Raw genomic sequence first — 12,524 nt, 5'->3', positions numbered from 1 at the left:
AGTAACGTTAGCATGAAATTCCTGTTGTTTGACTGCTGCACAAGAGGAGCACAGGTATTATAGTTATTATGTTCATAACATTAGTATGTACAGTATCATAATCTTGTTGTTTCCTCTCCATAAATACAGACACTCCATATCTGCCAGATTTATTGGTCCATAAATTCATATTAGATGACTGCAGTGGGTGCAGGAAAAGTTTCACGCATAAGAAACGTACGCTTTTCACACAAATGTCAATGTTTAGGTTGCTTTAAGTTTACAACAGAAGTTGGACTTTCAACTATTTCACTTCTAGCTAAATATTTCAACTGTTTATGCACTATTTCAACTGCTTATCAGTTGCTTACCAGTTAACTATTTCAATTGTTTGTCCATTATTTTTAACTGTTTACCATAGTTATTACATATTAAATAGTGATAAATATAGCTTAAACTGTTCATGTATTAACAATTTAACTGTCTGTAACTATTTTCAGATGACCTATAACCTATAACTTTTATCTAGCTAACTATTTCAACTTCTCTGCACACAACCAGTTTTCACGCACTCTCAGTTGCAACATCTGGTATTAATATTACAACTGACTCAAGTTGATGGTTTGCTCCTGTTTATTGTAAATATACTAAAGACCAGTATAACACCTATTTGTAATCCTTTTTGTCTCCTCCTTAATACAAATATGTGAATATATTCAAACAACCATCATTTCTATTCTTAAGCTTGAGTTGAGCTTTCCACGTAACCCCTGGCAACTGCGGAAGTCCCCCCTGGAGGTACCCCTGTTTAATGAAGTAGTTGTAGTTGTATTATCATCAACGAAAACCAGAAATTGTCAGTTGTTTGGTTTGTGCGATCACTTTCAGATGTTTACAATCATCCTGTGAGTGCAGTATGACCTTCCCTATTGAAAAAGTGGCTCGCCACTACTGCCATTGTTTATACATCGTGTTACTGGACTGAAATTAATTGCATGAGCTTTTAATACCAGAATAGAATAAACAGCTACCATGAACAAAGCAAGACTTCCAGGCAGAGCTATTCTATTCCTTTAAATATCATTCTTTCCATTCAGGTGTAATTGAAAGGTCAGATTAAGACAGGAGTTGAGTTGATTCAGGAGTCAAATTAGGATTGCAAATCTGTAGCCAAACTATATATAGAACATCCACATGTTTTTAGGAGGTTTGAAATTCAAATGATTGAGATATTATTAACTATTGTTACATGACAGAACTTGGCTTCCAGCAACACAAGTGAGGTCAGAAGCCCAAGTCCATATTTGGCAACAGTAACACAAGGACAGATCCTCTTTGTGCGAGGGTGAGATCACCACGATTTGCTGGACTGTAAATCTGCCTCAACAGAAACCTGGTGGCTTCCAAAAAACAGGACTGGTTAGATTTTAGCGGTGTTTTATGGACAAGCATTGATTGATAACAGCTTCTTTAATTTGTAACAGAAATGAATGTGTTCTATGTTGAACAAAATCATACAACATTACCATGCAGCATTACAAGCAGCCTCTGTGGCAAGAAAATAAATTAAAAGTCACGAAGTCTTTCACAAACTGCAGGCTGCAACCTTTTATCTAGCACAGAAACTTTACTGTTGGCTTTGCAGAATGTTAATAAAACACTTTGATGCTGTGCATTTTAAAATATGACAAAATCTCTGACGCAGACACGCCTGACCTGTGACCCACTGTCTTCCCTGTCCACTCGTCTCCTCTCTAACGATTATCTACTGTATCAGCAACACATCCAGGACAGTTGTCGTGATTAAGCATCAGCCGCTGAGGGCTGTCACTGGTTATGCAATCGCTCTCCAGTGGTGCTCAGCATGCTAGTAGCCGGAACCGGTGCTCTTTTAAGTCCCCGCGTGGCCTGACGAGGCCATCAAACCCCCGTGGCTTTAGAGAAATTATTAAGTAGCTCGTCCCTTTGAGAGAATTCAGTCGAGGAGGATTGAAATGGAAAGCATTCTTGAGACAGAAAATCCACCTTCTGATGGCCACCTGGGGATTGCACTTTCCTTGTTTGTTTTTTTACTTCTCTTTCACTTTGATCCCACTCAATATTAATGTTAAGAGAGTGTGGTATTCATTAGTCTCGCACCCCCCAACCTCTCAGATCTCAATAATATCACTTGCATGGCATGCACCATAACCGCTCTACTCCCCTCCGGCCACAGATACTGCACACAAAGTTTAGTCCCCTCTGCCACAGTGGTGTTAAAGTCCACAGCTCCTTAAATACAATAACACTGTTTTCTGTACAGATGTATGTTGTTGTATGTAAATGTATCTATGTTCTGGGGGCATGCATAATGCACACTCTGTGGAGAAAGATCTATCTACAGCTCTATCTATCTATTACTGAAATGAAGTTTGCATCAATCATTTACAGACATTTTAGCATTATAATCACTGGAATACTCTGAACATGATGGAAATATATAAGGAACAGCAGTCCATACAACAGAGTGAGATATGTTCTCAGGTATGATCCTATATTTTCATAGATGAACTCTAACTTGCGTGTAGTTGTATAGTTTCATACTTGTTTGATTGTATTGTTTGTGCTGTGAAAGATTAGGGGGTCAGAAAAGGAGGGGGCTTTGTCATTTTTATTTCTGCTTAGGGTTTTTTCATGTTTTTTCCCTCATATTCCTACTTTAATTCATCCACCACTTGTGAGATGTATTAAATGATGTATGTCAGCTCTGCACATTTTCATGTCCATGTCCGTCCATACTGCAACCAGGACACTTCTACCTGTGTATATTATTTTTAAAACCAAATTATTTCATGTATAAAACAAGAGCTTAGTCGCAGTGTAGCATTTTGTAGCTCTTGCTTCAAACGTAAAGAGTGGCTGGAAGAAAAATGTTCTGTTAGGATGTGAAATGTTTAAATCGGGTACATGATTTAAATGTTTTTATCGTTAAATGAGTTATACCAAGTCAATACTGTTTGTCTGGTTCGTCTGTTTTTAGTTGGGATGGGACTACGAATGCTAATTTGCCGTTGAGCTAATTCCAGCACGTTTACATTTTAAAATGTTGTTGTTGATTGATTTGCGTTATCCCTCTGCAAATAAATAACAACATGAGAAATCCCTCCAGGTACAGAATACATTTTTGTGCCACTTGTTTTGTCTTGTTTTGAGGGTAGAGTTTTATTCTCTGAATTTAAATTCAAAAGGTTTGCAAAAAGTGCTCTATGAAAGTGGGATGTCACAGCACCTGTCTTGTTTCTACTGCCAACCCTTCATCATAGGAAGCTTCATCAGGGCTATTTTAAGGTCTGCAACTTGGATCTTTGCTAAAGATTGTGAGACTCCGACTGTCCATTCATCACTGAGTGTGATTCCTTTATTATATCAGCAGGAACAGCCTGTTGGTTAACATGGTTTTGTTCTTGCTCTTTGAGAAACACTGTTGGGAATGATAATCATGAGTCTGAGCACAATTACAAGATGATTATCAGTGATATTAATAACATCATTAATCCCTCTACGTTTCACTGTCACACTCCTTGTTGTTGATCTTACACAAGCGATGTGTATGGATTTCACAACAATCACTTCAGCTCATATCTGGGCTGATTATCTAACTGTCGAGGAGCTTCGCGACAGGGCTGGGGTGTGCGGGGTACGGAGGGCCTGGCAAATTTTCTTGCAGATCTCCTTGGAGGACACCTAATCACAAGTGACACAGGGGCAGCACTGCAGATTTGACGTTAATCCATGCCGAAGTCAGAAACATTTCCGAGGCTCTCAGCCGTTCTTTCTAGATAAAAGGGCGCAATTGAAATTGTGCCGTGAAGGCTGTGATGTGATACCTATTTCAATCATTCACACACACCTTAGGCGAGGAGTAGGGAGTAAAAAAAGTGGACTATATGCATCCAAGTAATTTACTGTCAAGATTTGAAATCTGCCACAACACAGTGCAGGGTTTTTCCATGTTGTTCTGGCATGTGTTTTTCTATTTGAATATAAGGTTCTCTTATTCTCTTACAATATGTATGCATGTCACAACATAAATGTTAATGTTAATGTCTGTTTCGTCTGTTTTCTTATGTACAAATATAATAGCGATAAAAAATGAAACAAAAACACAATGAAGTCTTTTTTTTGGCTGTCAAAGCAGAGTTGAGGTTCCAAGGTTGACATATGACAGAGCCTCCCTGAAGCTCTGTCTACTCTTGTAAAAGAGGGTGTCGCTTTTTTCAGGTTTGAACTCAATCCACTGTGACATTGGAGAAAGGAAAAGTCTCATAGGGAATAGGTAAGAAGGGCATTAAATATATTAAGACTGGATGTTAATAAAAGATGTCCTATAGTGAAATTAGGCAACCAGCGTTATCTCCACCAAACACCAACTCCTACAAAACAGAAAGATATTTGATGAATCATTTGAATCCTTCCTTAACAGCCTCAATCCTGAATGGAGATGTTGAATGAGTTTGGTTTGTATATAGTGAATGTAAGGCCTTCTGTCACAGACTCTAGTAGATTGTGTTACTGCAGGAGTACATGTTCTTTTATGTCTGGAGCTCTTTTGATTGTCCCTCTGCAGCGCCGCTCTATCAAATCAACCTGGCCAACCTCCCCATTAGTTGCGTATTAGCTCTGACTACACACAGACCTGCTGATGATCCAACACCAGATACTTTAACCAGCAACAGTCTCACATGGGACTCCATGTGAAGACCTGTACGTATATTTCTCCACTGTTTATTCGTATTTTTATTCCTTGTCACTGGTTGCATATGTCTACCAGTTATGACCAGTTCAACCAAAGACAGATTCAGATTCTGAGTTATTCACAAGGAAAAAGAAAAGTCTGAACATATAAACATACTTTAGTGGCTTTCCTTTCCATTTTATCATCTCGTGGCCCCTTTGATTTATCTTGTGACCAGTTGTGGGGGTTCACACCCCCAGGTTGGGAACCACCGTATTAGAGGGTAGACTGACTAACATGTAGGATTAATTAGGAGCAGGTGTGGCTCAGCCAAGAGGTATACTGGGTCATCCATGTCTCACAGGTGCTTGGTTCAGCCCCCAGCTCCTCCTGTCCATGTGTCAAAGAGTCCTTGAGGAATATACTGAACCCCAAGTTGCTCTTCCATAACAGCTTGGCCACGATCAGAGTGTGAATGGGTCAATTAGAGGCAAGCTGTAAAAGCGCTTTGTCTGCGAAGGTGGAAAAGTGCTTTATAAGAGCAGAGTGAGTCTGTCACTCACTATGATTAATTCATGTAGTGGAGTTATATGAGGATATGTTTGTTTTTTTTGAGGAAAATCCAACATAGTGATATACAATTATCCTTATAATTCGAACAAAAGAAAAAAGATATCAGTAACAGCTCAAGTGAAAAGAATCATCCAGCATTTTCTGTATCAAACATCAACTCCTTCAAAATAAAATGACCTTTCTTATGTTTCTTCATGTTAGTCTCCGCAGACTGGAGATCATAGTTCACACAGCTTCATAGTTTCGCTGCAGTACATCAGTGATTGTAGTGAAATCAGTAACATGGCTCCTGGTCTGATTCTGCATGCTCTGGCTAGTGTTTCCACTCATCTCAGCTGACGGCATCGACTGATCAGAAGAACATCTCGGCAAGTGCCAACAGCTTGTTTGGCCACAAAGCTGGGTTCTTGTCTGAAGCCATGCAAGCAGAATGATTACAGAGGAGATGGGAGGGCGGGGGGGCTGTACCAGAGTCGGCGGCAGCAGAGCCGGAGGTCACAGTTATGCAACACCACTAATGTTAGACCATCAGATAAGATGAAACCCTCCCCAGCATCCCTGTTGCTGGATGCCATTTTCTCTTTACATCAGTTACAATAATCACATTACAGCCGATCTGAAAACATGGAAGCCAGCCGATTCAAACCGCGTGTCCAGTTGATTCAGGTGTAAAATGAAGATGGAACCGGGTCAGTGTGTTCTGACTTCAATGGAAATATTTTATATTTCTATTTTTTGAAAGTGTGCCATTTAATCCCATCTATCACCTCTGGAGCGCCTATTTCTGATTCGGACACACATACACTCCCTTGTACAGCTCATGTAAAGCATGTGGATTCCTCCAGTTATTGCTTTCACATTTCACCAATAACACAACAAAATAAGTTGCCTACTTACCGTACCTGCCATTATGACAAGTATCCCAAAATGTCATCTGCTGACAGAGAGAGAAAAGCTCCAGGTGTTAGCGGGAGAAAATGTGTCAGCCTTTCTGAAATCTTTCTCTCTTTTGTCTTTAAATGTCACCAAATAGGAGAGAAATTATCCCGACTGAGAATAGGTTTGCAAATGTTGCCTACTTCTTGTCTTGTTATAATAAAACACACTTCCCTTCTAACAGCCTATATTGTTATATATTGATTTTAATTGTAATGAATGTGGTTGATGTCCTGGAAGATTGTTTTTATATCCTGTTGTTGATATTTAGAGAATCCATTAACTGCTTTATTCAGGACACATTAACACTCAATTATTAGATTTCATTTTTTGAAATCACGTTTTGGCAACATATTGTAGATCCTTTATCATCTAATGCCACTAAAACCATCTGAACTGAACAGAACTGAAATTCAAAGACAGACAGCATCTCCTTCTATTGAGAAAGTAAATGTTCAGTGAGATCTCAGCGGCGACTGTTCAGCAACAGCAGATATTCACGTCCTGATTTCACAAGACGTTACAAGGAGCAACAATGGATGTTTATGTACTTTGTCTCAATTTTGATTTTGCTTTATTTACATGGGCTTTTAGTGTTGATGAGAGTTGGTGTTGTGTCAACATCTGGTCATCATCAAAATGTTACAGCCGTGCCAACATCACTCAACTGCTTGGTGTCAGCAGACAGTAAAATGGTAATACTAAACAGTAAAGCCAACACTTCTTTCATCGCTGAACAATGCAGAATAAACTGTTCATCTTTAGTTAAAGGAATAGGCTGAAAACTGTTTCAGAAGCTTTCAGCCACAACTTATGACCTTCCTCACCAGGATGGAGATTCTGGCCATGTGATAACAGTGTTGTCTTTGTGTTGAGAATTTTTCCAACAAGCTGCTGTTTCCAAGGTCAAGGATTAATCGTCAAGCTCAATAAAAGAATACAAATGTAAACCAGGACCTGGTTCATGCTCTGAGGAAGGCCTGTGGCTGAAACATGTCAGCAATGATATTTCAATAAGATGACGCTCTACAGGCATTAGCTGCTTTGATGGTGTGCCACTCATCTTTGCTGCAATGTCTATGTGAGACAGAGAAGAATGGTACGAAAAAAAAGTATGATAAAGAGAATAAAACATTATACACATATATATATATAACTTTCTAGAGAGAAAATAAAATGCCACAGAGAAAAAGAAATCCCCCTTGTGATGTGTTCAGGTCTGTCTGATGGCTGACATCTTGTTGATTGCCAACAATTAGTGTGATATTTAAGTGTTTCTTTGCTGTCAATCTAAAGCAAATAAAGTGGATGGGTGCTTGGAAGATGAAATACTGACTGATGAGGAAAAAACAGGACGGGAAAGCTGGCAATTTGTAATTTTGACACTGACATGTCAGTTCCTAATACACAACATCTTGTTGCTTTCCTCAGGAGACATGGTTTTCAGCACATAAAAAGAAATTTCCTCTCTATGTGATTAACAACAGAGAGTGGAGCAGGCCATTAATGGCATTCTCTGCTCGTGAGATAAAGGTCCTGGCAGACAGGCGTATTTTCAGTTTCCTGTGAAAATTAGTTGGTTTAATGCAATGCAACTGGATTGAGATGTGAGAGGAACTGAATACTGGACATTCAGAGGTGGCGGCTCTGGAAAGATTAGAAAACCCATCACCTGCTAAACAACCACCACCATCCTCTCCACTTTCATTTATTCCTGTGAATATGCTCTGCTACCTCTGAAAGGGACTCATCCAGAGATTATTCTGCTGAATAATGACAGCGTACTCTACAAGTTGCCAATCTCGGGAGACAAAAGAGTGACAGGAAACGAAGGAGGAGGTGATTGTGTGTTTGCAAATGTTCACCCAAGAAGAAAAATGTATAAAACACACATTTTCAGGCACAAATACCTGAGATGTTTTGAAAAATGGCCCCCGTTTATGAGGAACATATTGTTTCTTCTCCTGCCAGCCCTCTTTTAACCTTCTTGTTAAGTTACAAACACTTGTGTTGCTTCTTCTCTCAAAATCAGTGCCTTGTTTTGACAGCATGCTGATTAGAGTTCCACCTTAACAAGACGAGGTAAAGTCAACTCTTCCCAGCTGGTTTCTTGGTGATAGAAATGGCTTTTTGAGTCTGATTTATAGCAGGGAGTGCTCCATATAGTGTAGCTACTGTCTAATTACAGTGGGAAACATTTAGTCTACATGGATTTGGCCCAAAGTGGCCTTGCATATTATCTTTTTCCACTCATCTGTCACTTCTAAGAATCTCTAGAAGTGGTCTCTCTTTCATCTGGAGTTAGGAAAAGCATTATGTAAGAAAAGAGGCAATGTATCCATATGTCTTTGACATTTTTACAAATTTGTCATTAACCTTTTCTGGTGTTTACACAAGTTAAAACTATAGCAAAAATGGTTTAATGCGAGCATCATTTCAGATTGAATTTTTCCTCAGCTCATTTTGTAATGCTTGGCCGTCCAAGCATGAAGTACTGCAGCCTGTCAAACTTCATTTGTGTCCTTAAACTCATAGATCCATGAAATTTCTTCTGTCATTTTCTGCAGCTTGCTCAGACGACACAGTTCTAAAGAGGTGCTGATCAGTGGATTTTAAACTGGACTGAGATTGACGTTTTCAGGCGTTGGAACACTTGGCTAAATAGTAAAGAAATAACAGACTTACTACATCAGAGATAAAAAAAAAAACTGACAAAAACATGCTTATGATCAGTGCCGTGCATCACTGAGGACACAGGACAGGACATTCTCCTTGTTCGTTCAGGGAATTTGGGAAAGGAGGAATAGCTACAGTACATTGAATTACACAAAGATGACATATTCTAAGATTTTAAGCCTGTTCTTTTTTTTTTGTTCATTTTGTTAAAACAAAAAAACAAAAACACTTTTTTGATGGCTCTCAAAACCTTTTTTAAGAGGAAGAGTTACACAGTGGAATTTTTAACTCTACCTCAGTATATCCAAAATTGCTGCACACCATCATTTCCTAGTCATTGGGCTTGTGTGGTGAAACTGAAATATACAATTGTTGGCCATCAGCATAACAGGGGTAGATCAGATGCATGATATTGCTGAGAAAATGGAGAAAGCACCGTACACAGAAAATAGAATAGTGCCAAAAATGCTTCCCTGAGGAACTCCATCGTCAACAAAACAATGATAACTTTTATTGTTATAGCATCAATGATAAGGTTATACTTCTTCTTCTTAAAGATATAGAAAGTTCCTACAGCTCGGTTACTCCTCTGTGGTCATATGTGGTCGTGTGTGGCTGTCACATAAATCAGAGTGACAGGTGATGTAAAGATAAAGATGAGCTGTAGGGGAACGCCGTGTAGCTGCTGATCTGCAGAGTGCTGCTACAGTACATGTCAGGCCTCGCAGGGCGATGATGACAGGTAATGAAGGACATCGAGATCTCAGCTGATCGTCTGGGAACTTTCTCCTTGGAAGTGATGCAGAAGTGTTTATGGTTTGCAGCTATAAAGGTGCGACTGTGACAGTTATATAATACATATCATAACAGGGGTGACTAAACTTAGAGTCATCCATCCTAACTTTGGTTACATAATGCGGCAGCGAAGCCTCGCTAAGAAGTTAGTCATGATGAAAGCAGAAGTGACATAGTCGATTATAAATCCAGAGGTTTGCTGCAACAGTGTCCAAACAGGCCAGGTCACATGGTAGGTGTTTGTGTGTTTTACTTCATATAAGGAGAGTCCCCTAAAATGTTTAAGCTTCATTTATACAGCATGTTTTATCAATTAGAAGGCAATTCCTGGTGTTTTACAGAAGCATAAAACCAAAAGAGGAAGTAGAAACAAAAGCAGAAACGTGTTTGCCAGATCCAAAACAAGACACAAAAATTATCAAACGTTTTCTGAATGATTTGACTGAAGAAATGCATGTTTTTATAAAGCAATGCTGCACTCGCGCACCTTTCCTCTGTAGCATAGAAATAAAATATATTCTTCGGTTTGTGAAAAGTTGCATTCTCCTGTTATGAATCCCACAGGGCTCCAATTTTCAGTCAACTGAATGTCGGTTCTGTGAAGTTCGTGATGCGTCTCTATTTGTATTGTAGTATTAATTCCCTGATGGCACAAAGGGCTGAGATTGCTCACATCGCCTGAAATCCATACAACATTGAACGTTGAATGTACGTAGAATAACATAGCATACATCGCAATCAGCAGTCCGTAACACTGTGTGCCATTATTGAACCACTGTTGATGATGTTGAAGACTGTGTGTGAATGTGTGCAAACAAGGGAATGATTTTCTTCATTGCTTAAGCCAACCTTTTTCTAGTCTGGTTTTGAGCCTTTTTCCAGATATGGTGTATATCTGGAACAAAAGAAACCTGTTATTCATATCTCTGTACACATTATTCTAACAGTATCCAGGTTCATGATCATCTGTGTGCAGTTGTTTCTTGATTTCTCACCACCTCAGCCGCTATGTTCTGTACCAACAAAGTATGTTCAGAGACGAGGATAAGGTGTTTACATGCTTCAGGATCCGGGTTTCTATTGGAGTACTCCAGGTAGCATATCCAGGTTTCTCAAAACCGGGATAAGGCCTTATCCAGGTTTCTGAAACCAGATGTTGGCATGTAAATGCACTCATTGATGCCATTATGTGTAGAATCTTTATGTGATTACAGCATCAAAATATTCTGATGGCAGTTTGTTTTTGTAGAAAAATGTGATCCAATACAAATTTAGTTTGTTTAGTTTGTATATCTATGAAACTAATGATTAATAGAAACCAACAGTTAAGTTGTGTTTTTATTTAGACAAATCAGCTAACAGATGACAGAATGATTAATTATTTAAACTTAATGGGTATTAAAATGACTGCAAAATCATATAATACAAAAGTGAATTATTTTAGTGTCCCCTGATTCTTCATGTAGTTGTCAGCAGGCCTTGGCTGTATTTAAAGACTCATTGTGGTAGATTTATAACAACCTTATTCAGTACACCTATACCTACAGCCTTGATGAACAGTTAATATCAAATAAAATAAATAAATGTATATTTCACCATTGATAACAAGATCAAACGTATTTGACCAGCTGATACTGAAATGAATAAAAACTATTGTTTTAAATTAAATAATATTTTATTATGATCAAAGAAAAAACATACTGTAAATGTATAGCCACACACAGAGCCAACAGCAGTCCCTCTTTCGGTTCATGAAAGATGCTGAACGATGTTAAACAGGCATATTGCAGTTAATAAGAATGTTCCAGTAGAAAACAAAATGTGACTGAATTGAATGTGATGTGACTAAAATATAGATACATTATAAAGTAAAACTACAAAAATAAAATAAGGATTATGTAAGAAAACTCCGTCAGAGGTCTAAAACAAGAACAAACACTGCATAAAGACCCCAGTTGGCTGAATCAAGTGTGTTTAGGTGGGGCTGGAGCAAAGACCCCCTAAGTGCATGAGGTGCAAACTCTGAGGCCATTTATTAGTGAGGTGTACTGCTATTATTCTCAATCATTAATAACACAGAGAATCAAGTCAAACATCTCAGACTGATGACACAAGAAAGAATTATTTAGGGCGTATCATTAACATAACAAAACATAATGTGATTCCATTAAAAAAATAATAGAATTAAATAAAATAGTGCACTGAATTCCAGTGTCCTAAAGCATATACAACAGTCCTCGAAGGTGCAGCAGTGAATAAGATATGACTCTCTACTACGCACAAAGTGAGCTTACATGCTCTTAGTTAAACTATCAGAATATAGTTGTGCTATATGAAAACATATGACGAGCAATGAGTTAATAAAATAGTTTGATGTACAGGAAGAAACTATGAAAAAGCAATTCATAGCGATTTGTACAAAATACAACAGTGAGGTCTGAAAGGGTCGGCAGGGAGGCCGAGTGGTTAGAGACACTGTCACAAGTTGGATCCCCACAACAGCTACGAGCGTCCCGTCCTTCAGCAAGACATTTCAGCCAAACCTGCTCGATCATTCTCCATCAAAACAATCAGTCATTTAAATGCCATCAATGTGAGTTTTCTCATGGAAGGAGAGAAAAAAAGATGAGAAAGTTTGGCTTGAACCTGAACTTCAGTTACAGACACACAGGAGAAGACACTGAGAATATTCTTGAAAACTTTCACTGAAAAAATAGGCTTTCCCTCGATAACACCTACTAGTGAAGTGTCCAAATATATACACATTTTAAATTCACTGATGTGAGTATAATACTTACAACGTACAACTTACAAAGTTTCCTTTTGGAAAGTCTTTTTTGGAAAAACTGAA

This window comes from Enoplosus armatus, chromosome 19 (genome assembly GCF_043641665.1).
Source record: "Enoplosus armatus isolate fEnoArm2 chromosome 19, fEnoArm2.hap1, whole genome shotgun sequence".
Lineage (NCBI taxonomy): Eukaryota > Metazoa > Chordata > Actinopteri > Centrarchiformes > Enoplosidae > Enoplosus > Enoplosus armatus.
The sequence above is the reverse complement of the archived record's forward strand: the minus strand, read 5'-3'. Positions refer to the sequence as shown.